Here is a 12500-nt window from a genome sequence, read left to right as displayed (position 1 = left end):
ACCGCCTGCAAGGACGGGGGATTCGGTGCTGGGCTCGGTCCCGTTTCGCTCGCAGCTACTCAGGGAATCCCTGTTGGTTTCTTTTCCTCCGCTTAGTGATATGCTTAAATTCAGCGGGTTGTCTCGCCTGATCTGAGGTCGACAACGGATACATCGCTTTCGCCCATTCCAGCACGACCGAGTACGACGCCCTGCCACGTCCTTACGGACGAGGCTGGCAGGCGGCACAACGCCTGCGCGCGTGCGTCATACGAGCGGTACATGCCGAAACGGACTCGACACGTTCGAAAACCCAGCGCCAACCGAGTGCGACGCCCTACCACGTCCTTCGCCCAACACGGAGCTACTTATAGACGAGGCTGGCAGGCGGTGAACCGCCTGCACGCGTGCGGCGCACGAGCAGTTGCGTGGTAAGCGACCGTGTCTGAAGCCCAAAACACCACCGAGGCAAAGATCGCCTTAGCAGCGCGCCGCTTCAGCGGGCACCGCAGGGGCGACTAAAACCTGGCGGGAGGCATCGTCTCGTGTAGCGTCGCCCCTGCCCCAACTGGAGTGGCCCAGTCTTAAGGGGACAGAGACTGCGAAGCACTTGGACCGACGGCGGACTACGACGGAACGCTTCAGCTCGGCCAACGCTCTCGAGGGAGACATTTTCCGTCTCGCGGCAATTCTCCGCCGTGCCGTGCTCTTCTCGCTCGCAGACGGCGCTCTCGCGTCGAACCGCTTTCGGGGGCCACCCTTCTCCTCCCCGCTCCTCGCACGAATCTGCCGATTCCCATTCGTGCGACGAAGCCCGGAAGGGCGCCCACACAGCTGCGGTGACGTGAGCGAGCGACCAGCTCTGGAGCTCGACGTACTCCGAAGGCAAACAACGCAAATTGCGATCGCTTCCGACTCTCTCGCAAAGGTGCGCGCTACAAGGCAACAGACGTTCGCGCCTCGAGCTTGGACCGCTCTTTCCCTGCAGGTATCCGACTCCATCCTGCGGCGGTCTTGCCAGAGGCGCGCACTCGTCACGCTGCAGTAGTAATGCCTCGTTTCCGTCTCTTCGAAGATTTGGCACGACGGCTCGCCACCGTCTCCTTCTCGTGAGGTTGCTGGCGCGTGGCTTCAGCGCTCAACGTACTGTCCATGATGCCGACGCGGTCAAAACGAGTCGACGGACGCACGTTCCCTGTGCGCCGAAGGCTCTCTTGATATGTGATCCGACCCTCAGACAGACGAAGCCAAGGGAAGACCCAAGGCCGCAATGTGCGTTCAAAGAATCAGTGCTCAGTGTGTCCTGCAATTCACACCAAGTCTCGCAGCTGGCTGCGTTCTTCATCGACCCGAGAACCGAGTGATCCACCGCTTAGAGTCGTGAAAAATAGTTTGTTCAATTCAGTACAGTACAACCAGTGTTTCAGGCACGTGGCGTCTCCCTGTGTGTGGTTTCGAAGAGCGCCTTTCGGCGTGCGCTACTCCTGTTTCGCTCTTTCGTTCGGCGGTCACGCGTTTCCGCATGACCGCTGCTGATCCAACAGCCTACTCGAGACGAAAGACAAGAGCTTGGCGCGCGCGTACTCGCGCAGCTCTCCAAAGCCACTCGGCCAGTGCCAGGGACGGCTCTCTGCGCCGGAGCCACAACAAGTCTACTTGAGGCGGAAGACGAAGCCAGCAAGGGCCTGGCCGCAAGTGCGTTCGAATACGGGATTACAGTCCCTCGTCTGTCCGTACTTCCTCTTTCGACGTGCGGCGCCTTCCCAAAGCGCACAAGTCCGCAAACCGCAGAACGCTTCCGACGTAGCAAAGCCGCGTTTCCTTCGGTACTTCGCAGCAACGCCGCCTTTCCCTCGGCGGCGGGCAAATAGCCTGCAGACGTCGTCGCATTGAACCGCGAACTCGACACCTCGCGCGTCACGAGCGGGAGCCGACCGGCAGCCTCCGGCCCTTTCGGGCGCGGTGGAATTTGCCGCGGAGGACGGGAGAGTGCTTTAGGCCACGGTTCCTTCCGTACTTGGCAGCCGCACCCTCAATACCGCCGGTTCCATGACCGACCGAGCGCCGCACCGTTCCTTTAGTACTTGGGCAGCAACAAAGTCGGGTCGTTACTCCACACTCGCCGCAGGAAGCGACCGGCAGCCGCCAGCCTTTTCAGACTCGGCAGCGTTTGCCGCGGAGGACGGGAGAGCGCTCGCACCACGGTTCCGTGTGTACTAAGCGGCAGCGGCATTAGCTCTCGACCGTCAGTTCCTTGACCGACCGCACGCTTCGCCGTTCCCCTCGTACTGGGCAAGAGCAGCAGGTCGGGTCGTCTTACTCCCATTCCGCGCAAGAGTGCCGAGGCGGACTTCAGAAAGCCCACCCAACAGTGTGCGTTACGCCGTTTCTACCCGCGGGCGCGGCCAAGCCAACCGTCCAAGGTTGCAGCCGGCGTCCACTGGGCGCAACAAATTTGGCACGGGGCGCCCTTCGAAATTCGGGCAATCCCCGGCATGTTCGGGTATAGCCGTCCCCGCGTCCAAGCGGGGCCAGCGGCGGAAAGCGTCGGGCGCAGCGAGCTGCTTCACCCACACGGGGTAGAAACAATGGCGCTCGTCACCCTCGAACAATCCGGTAATGATCCTTCCGCAGGTTCACCTACGGAAACCTTGTTACGACTTTTACTTCCTCTAAATGATCAAGTTTGGTCATCTTTCCAACAGACCGGCGCAACCGAAAGGCCGCGCCGGACATCGGTCCGAAGACCTCACTAAATCATTCAATCGGTAGTAGCGACGGGCGGTGTGTACAAAGGGCAGGGACGTAATCAACGCGAGCTTATGACTCGCGCTTACTGGGAATTCCTCGTTCAAGGGGAACAATTGCAAGCCCCTATCCCAATCACGAAAGAAGTTCCACGGGTTACCCAGTCTTTTCAGACAGGGATAAAGACACGCTGCTTCCTTCAGTGTAGCGCGCGTGCGGCCCCGGACATCTAAGGGCATCACAGACCTGTTATTGCTCTGTTTCGTGCGGCTAGGAGCCGCTTGTCCCTCTAAGAAGGTTGTAAGGTGCTGGGAACCCCGCACCTATTTAATAGGCTAGAGTCTCGTTCGTTATCGGAATTAACCAGACAAATCGCTCCACCAACTAAGAACGGCCATGCACCACCATCCACCGAATCAAGAAAGAGCTCTCAATCTGTCAATCCTCCCAGTGTCCGGGCCGGGTAAGTTTTCCCGTGTTGAGTCAAATTAAGCCGCAGGCTCCACTCCTGGTGGTGCCCTTCCGTCAATTCCTTTAAGTTTCAGCTTTGCAACCATACTTCCCCCGGAACCCAAACACTTTGGTTTCCCGGAAGCTGCCCGCCGAGTCATTTGAGTAACTCAGGCGGATCGCTGGTTGGCATCGTTTATGGTCAGAACTAGGGCGGTATCTGATCGCCTTCGAACCTCTGACTTTCGTTCTTGATCAAAGAAAACATTCTTGGCAAATGCTTTCGCAGTAGTTCGTCTTGCGACGGTCCAAGAATTTCACCTCTAGCGCCGCAATACGAATGCCCCCGTCTGTCCCTCTTAATCATTACCTCGTATTCCAAAAACCAACAGAACAGAAACGAGGTCTTGTTCTATTATTCCATGCAAGTTTATTCAGGCGACTCGCCTGCGTTGAGCACTCTAATTTTTTCAAAGTAAAAGCACCGGCCTTCTCGAGGCACACAATGAAGTGCACCAAGAAAGGACCGGCATGATGTTCAGTCCGAGCCGTCGCATCGGGTAGATGCACTACTCGTCTGGAACTGAGATCCAACTACGAGCTTTTTAACCGCAGCAGCTTTAGTATACGCTATTGGAGCTGGAATTACCGCGGCTGCTGGCACCAGACTTGCCCTCCAATTGATCCTCGTTAAAGGATTTAGAGTGTACTCATTTCAATTACGGGGCCTCAAAAGAGTCCCGTATTGTTATTTTTCGTCACTACCTCCCCGTGCCGGGAGTGGGTAATTTGCGCGCCTGCTGCCTTCCTTGGATGTGGTAGCCGTTTCTCAGGCTCCCTCTCCGGAATCGAACCCTGATTCTCCGTTACCCGTAACAACCATGGTAAGCAAGTAACCTACCATCGAAAGTTGATAAGGCAGACACTTGAAAGAAACGTCGCCGGCTCGTGGCCATGCGATCAGCACAAAGTTATCCAGAGTCACCACACAATACGGGCCGAAACCCGATCGATCTTGGTCTAATAAAAGCACCCGTCGCCCAAAGGGCTTCAGGCTCACTGCATGTATTAGCTCTAGAATTGCCACAGTTATCCAAGTAGGAAGAAACGATCTAAGGAACCATAACTGATTTAATGAGCCATTCGCGGTTTCGCCTTATTTCGGCATGTACTTAGACATGCATGGCTTAATCTTTGAGACAAGCATATGATTACTGGCAGGATCAACCAGGTAATCGTTCAACTGCGCGTCCCGCCTGTCAAGCAGGCCGGACGCCGTTTTTGCGATGCCGAGGCCACCTTCAGGCGCCCCAGCACGCTTCGTTCTTGCAAAGAGTAGCACTTTGCACAGTCCGAGACGACGGCGTTCGAGCTCGCTACGGCGCCCTCCCCGAAGGGCCGGGTATCGCCACGCGGCAAGAAGCACGCAACATTCTCGATAGACTGGTTGTGTCGACTCGATCACGGCTTGCGGTTTCTCTTGAGCCCGCAGCACAGGTGGACCGACCGACACTTGCAACGTAGCCGAGACGGCAAAGCCGCCAGGCGACGGGTCACGCCCGCGCCTTCGGCGCTTTCGCATTTGACTCGTCCGAGGACGATGCGGAACACAACTCGATATCGTGGAGAAAGCGTCGTCCGACAACCAGCCCCTAACGCATCAAGCGGATGAGGCTGCAGACGTCAGCTGTGGGATCCACGGGAGCGATACCGGGGACACGCTTGACGGGCACGAAGCCCGCCGCATATCAAACACCCAGGTCGCTTTTGGGGGCGACTGCTCTCTGGGACCCCCATATAATAGCAGCGATAAGTTCCCAAATCTCCATGGGGCCGTACTCGTGCCACTTTCGACGAGCGTTTGGCGAAAATCGTGCCGCCTCGCAGCGCCGCGAGCGAGATGGAAAGCTTACGTCGGCAGCGCAATGCCGAAGTCGTGAAAGCGCAGCGCGTCGACCGAATGCGCGAACGGCAATCTCTCGCCTATGGACAGCGCGGTTTCCAGAACAATCGCCTTTCTGTGCCCCTACGGGGCCGCACGCTAGCGCGGCCCTTTCGCCGTTTCCGAGCACGAGTGCGACCGGCGCGGGCGGCGTGCTCGACACCCCGGCTGACGCCGTTTCGGACTTTGTCTCTTCGCGCGCTCGCGCCAACGCCGCGGCAAAACGACGACCTCTGCGCGGTTCTTTCCCGGTTCCCGGCGTGCTATAGTGCAGCCAGCCGGACGGTGGCGACGACTCAGTCGCGGCCGTGCGGTGGCTTGTACGCCAAAGTTGCGTGACGGGCGTCGAGCTCCCGCCGCGGCCCGGCTCAGGTGGTTTCGGACTTCTGTCTCTTCCGAGCGCTCGCGTCGTCGTGGGCACGATTCTCGAGTGCGGAGCGGTGCGCGGACACCACCACGAACACGCGCAAGCCGAAAACGGCACTACGGTACAACGTCGGCCAGGGCGGTACGGCCCCCTTATATGAGCAGCGATAAGTGACCAGATCTCCACGGGGCCGTACTCGTGCGACAAGGCGGCGTACTGCGCCGAGCCGAGCGCCAATATTTGGCCTTGGCACGGCCGATTTGAGCTCTCGCGATCGCCGCGGTACCGCCGCTCACCGATTCAAGGCACGCTAGCGCGGCCCCTTCGCCATTTTTCGAGTAAGAGTGCGAAAAGCGCGCGCGGCGTGCTCGTCGCCCCGGCTGACGTAGTCTCGGACTTAGTCTCGCTCACGCCGCCCCGGCTGACGTCGTCTCGGACTTAGTCGCGCTCACACCGCCCCGGCTCACGTGGTTTCGGACTTCCGTCTCTTCCGAGCGCTCGCGTCGTCGTGGGCACGATTCTCGAGTGCGGAGCGGTGCGCGGACACCACCACGAACACGCGCAAGCCGAAAATGGCACTACGGTACAACGTCGGCCAGGGCGGTACGGCCCCCTTATATGAGCAGCGATAAGTGACCAGATCTCCACGGGGCCGTACTCGTGCGACAAGGCGGCGTACTGCGCCGAGCCGAGCGCCAATATTTGGCCTTGGCACGGCCGATTTGAGCTCTCGCGATCGCCGCGGTACCGCCGCTCACCGATTCAAGGCACGCTAGCGCGGCCCCTTCGCCATTTTTCGAGTAAGAGTGCGAAAAGCGCGCGCGGCGTGCTCGTCGCCCCGGCTGACGTAGTCTCGGACTTAGTCTCGCTCACGCCGCCCCGGCTGACGTCGTCTCGGACTTAGTCGCGCTCACACCGCCCCGGCTCACGTGGTTTCGGACTTTCGTCTCTTCCGAGCGCTCGCGTCGTCGTGGGCACGATTCTCGAGTGCGGAGCGGTGCGCGGACACCACCACGAACACGCGCAAGCCGAAAACGGCACTACGGTACAACGTCGGCCAGGGCGGTACGGCCCCTTATAAGAGCAGCGATAAGTGACCAGACCTCCACGGGGCCGTACTCGTGCGACAAGGCGGCGTACTGCGCCGAGCCGAGCGCCAATATTTGGCTTTGGCACGGCCGATTTGAGCTCTCGCGATCGCCGCGGTACCGCCGCTCACCGATTCAAGGCACGCTAGCGCGGCCCCTTCGCCATTTTTCGAGTAAGAGTGGGAAAAGCGCGCGCGGCGTGCTCGACGCCCCGGCTGACGTCGTCTCGGACTTGGTCGACGCCCCGGCTGACGTAGTCTCGGACTTAGTCTCGCTCACGCCGCCCCGGCTGACGTCGTCTCGGACTTAGTCGCGCTCACACCGCCCCGGCTCACGTGGTTTCGGACTTTCGTCTCTTCCGAGCGCTCGCGTCGTCGTGGGCACGATTCTCGAGTGCGGAGCGGTGCGCGGACACCACCACGAACACGCGCAAGCCGAAAACGGCACTACGGTACAACGTCGGCCAGGGCGGTACGGCCCCTTATAAGAGCAGCGATAAGTGACCAGACCTCCACGGGGCCGTACTCGTGCGACAAGGCGGCGTACTGCGCCGAGCCGAGCGCCAATATTTGGCTTTGGCACGGCCGATTTGAGCTCTCGCGATCGCCGCGGTACCGCCGCTCACCGATTCAAGGCACGCTAGCGCGGCCCCTTCGCCATTTTTCGAGTAAGAGTGGGAAAAGCGCGCGCGGCGTGCTCGACGCCCCGGCTGACGTCGTCTCGGACTTGGTCGACGCCCCGGCTGACGTAGTCTCGGACTTAGTCTCGCTCACGCCGCCCCGGCTGACGTCGTCTCGGACTTAGTCGCGCTCACACCGCCCCGGCTCACGTGGTTTCGGACTTGCGTCTCTTCCGAGCGCTCGCGTCGTCGTGGGCACGATTCTCGAGTGCGGAGCGGTGCGCGGACACCACCACGAACACGCGCAAGCCGAAAACGGCACTACGGTACAACGTCGGCCAGGGCGGTACGGCCCCTTATAAGAGCAGCGATAAGTGACCAGACCTCCACGGGGCCGTACTCGTGCGACAAGGCGGCGTACTGCGCCGAGCCGAGCGCCAATATTTGGCCTTGGCACGGCCGATTTGAGCTCTCGCGATCGCCGCGGTACCGCCGCTCACCGATTCAAGGCACGCTAGCGCGGCCCCTTCGCCATTTTTCGAGTAAGAGTGGGAAAAGCGACCGCGGCGTGCTCGACGCCCCGGCTGACGTCGTCTCGGACTTAGTCGACGCCCCGGCTGACGTAGTCTCGGACTTGGTCTCGCTCACGCCGCCCCGGCTGACGTAGTCTCGGACTTGGTCTCGCTCACGCCGCCCCGGCTGACGTCGTCTCGGACTTAGTCGCGCTCACACCGCCCCGGCTCACGTGGCTTCGGACTTGGTCTCTTCGAGCGCTCGCAGCCAGGTCGGGGCCGACGCCGACGTCTGCGTGGGGCTTCAACGATTCCCGGCGCGACGCAATGCAACTGCGCGCAGGATGCCAGCGACTCCGCCGTGGCCGTGCGGCGGTGTACACGCAGAAGTTTCGTGAAGGGGTATCGAGCTCCCGCCGCCCCGGCGGACGTGGTTTCGGACTTTAGCGCTCGCAGCGATCTCGCGGCGATCGCTGACGTCTGCGCGGTTTCAGGTGTGCTACGATGCAGCAGTCTGCCGCACGACAATTTACGGAAGCGAGTGCATTCCGCCCCGGCGGACGCGGCAGCGGACTTTGTGCCTGCGGGAGTGCTCTTGTTGCTGTAAAATTTGAACGGGTGCAGCTGCGCGAAGCAAGTGTACACATTTTCTCTCTCTCTCTCTCTCTCTCTGCCTCTGAGGCGACTGTAATTTTAATTTAAATGCAATTGGAGGCGGGAGCAACCTGATGAGAGTAGGCGGACTTCGGCACACCTTGTAGTTTAGAAATTGTTTTCAAGCTTTGAGGACATACACAATCGCGCCATCTGCTTTCCCCGTCTCTTTGGCACTTCATAGTGTGTGCAGCATGCTCTGCATTCCAAAGAAACGCGCCTGTTTCTCCCCCTCTCTCACGTTCTTCTTGTCTTTCTTGCTGCTCTTGTGAGAAGTTGCTATGCTCTTTACTCGCTGTAAAATAGAATGCTTGCGCGAGCCAACAACTTGCGTGTCTTTCTTTTTTTTTGTTGTTGTTGTTTTTTTCTCTCTTCCCAAGACGTTTCTGCCATTATTCACTAGCTCTCGTTCTTAGTATGCAACGGAGCGTTAGCTCGCGCCATCTACCTTTCTTTCTGTATGGCGAAGGCCGTAGGTTTTCCTAGTTCCGCACACAGATGGCGCGGATGCGTTTTCGCGCCAGTTTCGAACGACCTCGCTGTACACATGTTTCTCATTTAAAAGTTTCAAAGGGGCTTGCGAAAGGGCGTGGTCCTTTTTTCTTGCGCAAGGCTGAGCTTTCCAGCTGTGCTTAAGCTATGCTAGCATGTGTGCGTATGTGTGTGTGTGTGTGTGTGTGTGTGTGTGTGTGTGTGTGCGTGCGCGCGCGCGCGTGCGTGCGCGTGCATATGTGTGCGTGTGTGTGTATACACGCACACGGTAAAGATGATGGGGTAGCGCTATTTCTTTCTTTCTTTCTTTTTTAACAACACCTGTGCTCCACATGGCGATCTTCCTGCCCTCTATGTTTCCGGTTGGAAGGAGTGCGCAGCCTTTTCTATATTTATTTATTTTTTTTTTTTCATTCTCTTTCATTCGTACATGAGGCGCGCTACCTAATTCTAGCGGTCGAATCGACACGTTGCAATCCGTCCCGGCCTGTGCCGTATGAAAACTTTCAGTGGGCCTTGCGGTAAATAAAAGGAAATGAGGGAAATGCGCGTAGTGTATTACACTTGCGCACGGGCTTGAAACGAAGGCCTCAAAGAAAGCCGCCTTGAGCGGTCGCATTCAGACGGAAGTAAGCATTCCCCTTGCGCGTGTTTTCCGCTCGCCTGTTCCGTTTTCTACGAGGTTGCCTTCGTTGGTTTTGCCTTGCGAACAAGCTTGCGCTCGGGTCTCGTTTCTACGCGACGGCGTTTCGTTAACAGTGAAAGACTGAGGCGTCGCGAGTTGATTCGCGAGATAGAGAGCATAGAGTCTCTAGACGGGCTGGGTTTTATAAGATTGCCCACGCTGTTGCTGAGGTTACCAATGTCGCCAGGGCACCCACAAGGCAGTGGTACAATGGAGTGAAGTGAAAGACATCGCTTCTCGGCCTTTTGGCTAAGATCAAAGTGTAGTATCTGTTCTTATCAGCTTAATATCTGATACGGGTTCTATATGGACCCACGATATTAAACCTATTTTTGGAAGTTGGCGGAGTGCTTGAAGCCTGCTTCACCTCCGCCGCAGGTCGGCCCGGTATTGCACTACCTCCGGGATCGGCCCCCGCTCACTTAGGTGAGACTTCATTCAATCAAAATGAAGAACACAAGCTCGAAGCGAGCACTCACGTGACACGCACCATTCCCATACTATACGCAACGATGCCGGTGTTTCTGAACGATTGTCTGCTGTAATGAGCCACTTGGGGGGGGGGGGGGGGGGGGAAGGGTGATTAGCCGTGGGTTTTGCAATCAATGTAAGTCCCACTCAAAGCCAACACTGCATTTTGGAGTTCACTATCGCTTTGATCCGTAAACGACAGCAAGCTCGCCCTGCGAAAATCCGCTGCCCTAGTGGAAGAAAGGTTCCCTATGAAACAAAAATGGAGTGCCCGATTTCCGGCAACATTTTCGCTGCAGTGGGACCGAGCGCCTCGAAAACAAACTTGTCGTATGGCCAAGTGTGGCGAAATATATTCAAGGGTTCAGAGGTGCCTCAGCTTTCCAACCTGTATGTTATGAATACCTGTTGCTACCTTTTCGTCATCATCATCCTGCTGGCTACGACCACTGCAGGGCAAAGACCTCTCCCATTATTCTCCAAGCACCCCGGTCACGTGTAAGCCCGGTCACGGTCGCCGTCTAGTGCCTGCGCCCTTCCTAATCTAATCTGCCCTCCTAAATTTCCGCCACCCCGTGCTACGCTTCCCTTCTCTTGGAATTCAGTCGGTAACCCTTAATTGATGATCTTCCCCCCACATTGCATGCCCTGCGCACGCCCATTTCTTTTTCTTGGTTTAAACTAAGGTGTCATTAGCTCGCGTTTGTTCGCTCACCCCCCGAATCTGCTCTATTCTTATCCCCCGTAGCGCTACACCCATCATTCTTCTTTCCAAAGCTCGTCGCGTCGCCCTCAGTTACCCTTCGGTAATCCTTAAGGTCCTTCGTTGCGGCACTCGCGGCATCTTTCTCATTTAAATAAGGCTATTTCGTTCAGTTTTGGGGGAAAACTCAATGAGCTAGGCGCGATTGTGTCCCCGGCGCCGCTCTCAACAAGATGGCGGCGCCCAGGCTTTTTGCCTGGTGGTTCGGCTTGACGCAGAACACGCCTGCAGGGCAGTGAAGCCGCATTGAAGGGGCAACGAGCGGCGCAGTGAAGCGCATGCTCGGGCGAAAAACGCGAACATCAGCCAAAAATACAACCAAATGGCCAAATACGAATTTCCGTTATGGGAAATTGGAGTTCAGTTGGCGCGTTGCGCTCGCCTAAGGTAAAGAACATAAATGCGAGTGCCACATCAGCCAAGTCAATGCTGAGGATCGCGTATCATTTCTTATTTATTTTTCCCCTTGCCTCCTGGCCTGCGTGGCCCTAGCGCGCATGCCCACGAAAGTAATGCAATAAGGAAAACGCGAAATCATGCGGTGACGGCTGTATCATATCCATTGTGCGTGCTTTGTTCTTTTTGGACTACAGTGGTGTGCGTTATGAGAAAGTTTCAGTGACCAGCGAACCTATATTTAGAACCACATTTACGGTTACTGCTAACAAGCTGCGGGTAGGTGTTTTTTTTTTCTTTCTTTCTTTTTTTCGCTACCAACGATGGGTTATCGCAACCGCGATCGGTTGTGCTAGACGCGTTCTTGCCAAACGTTGGCTCTATACGCGACCCGTGACGCGTGGTCGGCACATTCAAGCAGTCCATTGCAAACCGTTCCAAGAAGAAGGATGCTAGCTCCACGTTCCGCCGGGAGCGCTAGTTCGAAGATTGTACTTTTAGACCCTCGAGGAAGCACCGCCATCCCACGTTTTCTATAACGCGCTAAGACTCAGAGCGACAGCGACCACTTGTCTTTGTCAATATCTCGGACACACTTTTTTTTTTTTCTTTAATCCAGATCGTCAGACGAGCCCGCGTTCACGCGCACTCGCTCTCTCCGATAAGCAGGGTAGCTCGGTTGGGGTGTTGTAGGGCCTCGCGCATGCGCTGCTGAGTTCGTCGCTTCGCCGGCCGGTCGACGCTGGCGCGGTACTGGTAATCAACTTCGACGGGCATGGTGAAACGTCACTGTGAAACGTCACGACTAGCAATGCAATGTGTTTGCGAGCAATCGGAGAAATGAGAGAGCCCCTGTAGATTAGTGGAAACGTTCCTCCAAGTATTACGTTTGCAATTTGCGCCTACGAACATGAACTAGACAAAGGAAATGATCTGTAGCCGCCTTCACTTCATAAAATTCCCGTACGAAGAAATTTGCGTGCGCACGTGATCTCCCGCATGAAACCAGACGATAGGTTAATTTTAGCCGTTCATTTCGATTTGCCGAATGTAAACCGGAACACTTTCTCCACGCGCTCTTGAGGTTTGAATGACAATCAATGACATGCTTTTTTTATATATTTTTGTTTGTTCTATCTGGAACCAAAAGAATTCAGAACGCCATTTCAATCTTAGATTCGATTCACGCCTTGCGTTACGTCACCCCTGGCATATCTGATGAACACGCTCTGCTGTTAAGCTTCATGATCACGGCATTAAAAGTCGCCACTTCCCGAACGTTTATCGAGCCGATGATGAACCGTATGCTGGATTCTTATTGTAATGAGTTTATA

The 12500-nt window shown here is 56.8% G+C and overlaps 4 non-coding genes across 4 annotated transcripts in view; 1 reads left to right on the top strand and 3 right to left on the bottom strand.

Moving 5' to 3' along the window:
- Positions 1-141, bottom strand: part of LOC139053836 (large subunit ribosomal RNA) — a 3959-nt gene extending 3818 nt beyond the window's left edge. The window contains exon 1 of the ribosomal RNA XR_011510819.1: positions 1-141. This exon is cut by the window's left edge and continues 3818 nt beyond it. This is a non-coding gene — a ribosomal RNA (large subunit ribosomal RNA).
- A 1065-nt stretch (positions 142-1206) lies between these two features.
- Positions 1207-1359, bottom strand: LOC139053838 (5.8S ribosomal RNA). Its single transcript, XR_011510821.1, has one exon. It is a non-coding gene; the product is annotated as a 5.8S ribosomal RNA (ribosomal RNA).
- Positions 1360-2596: 1237 nt separating this feature from the next.
- Positions 2597-4411, bottom strand: LOC139053832 (small subunit ribosomal RNA). The gene has a single exon (XR_011510815.1). It is a non-coding gene; the product is annotated as a small subunit ribosomal RNA (ribosomal RNA).
- Positions 4412-9765: 5354 nt separating this feature from the next.
- On the top strand, positions 9766-9957 carry LOC139053839 (U2 spliceosomal RNA). The gene has a single exon (XR_011510822.1). It is a non-coding gene; the product is annotated as a U2 spliceosomal RNA (small nuclear RNA).
- Positions 9958-12500: the final 2543 nt, after the last annotated feature.

This window comes from Dermacentor albipictus, unplaced genomic scaffold (genome assembly GCF_038994185.2).
Source record: "Dermacentor albipictus isolate Rhodes 1998 colony unplaced genomic scaffold, USDA_Dalb.pri_finalv2 scaffold_258, whole genome shotgun sequence".
Lineage (NCBI taxonomy): Eukaryota > Metazoa > Arthropoda > Arachnida > Ixodida > Ixodidae > Dermacentor > Dermacentor albipictus.
Note: the sequence above shows the minus strand (reverse complement) of the source record. Positions and strands in the feature narration are given on the sequence as shown.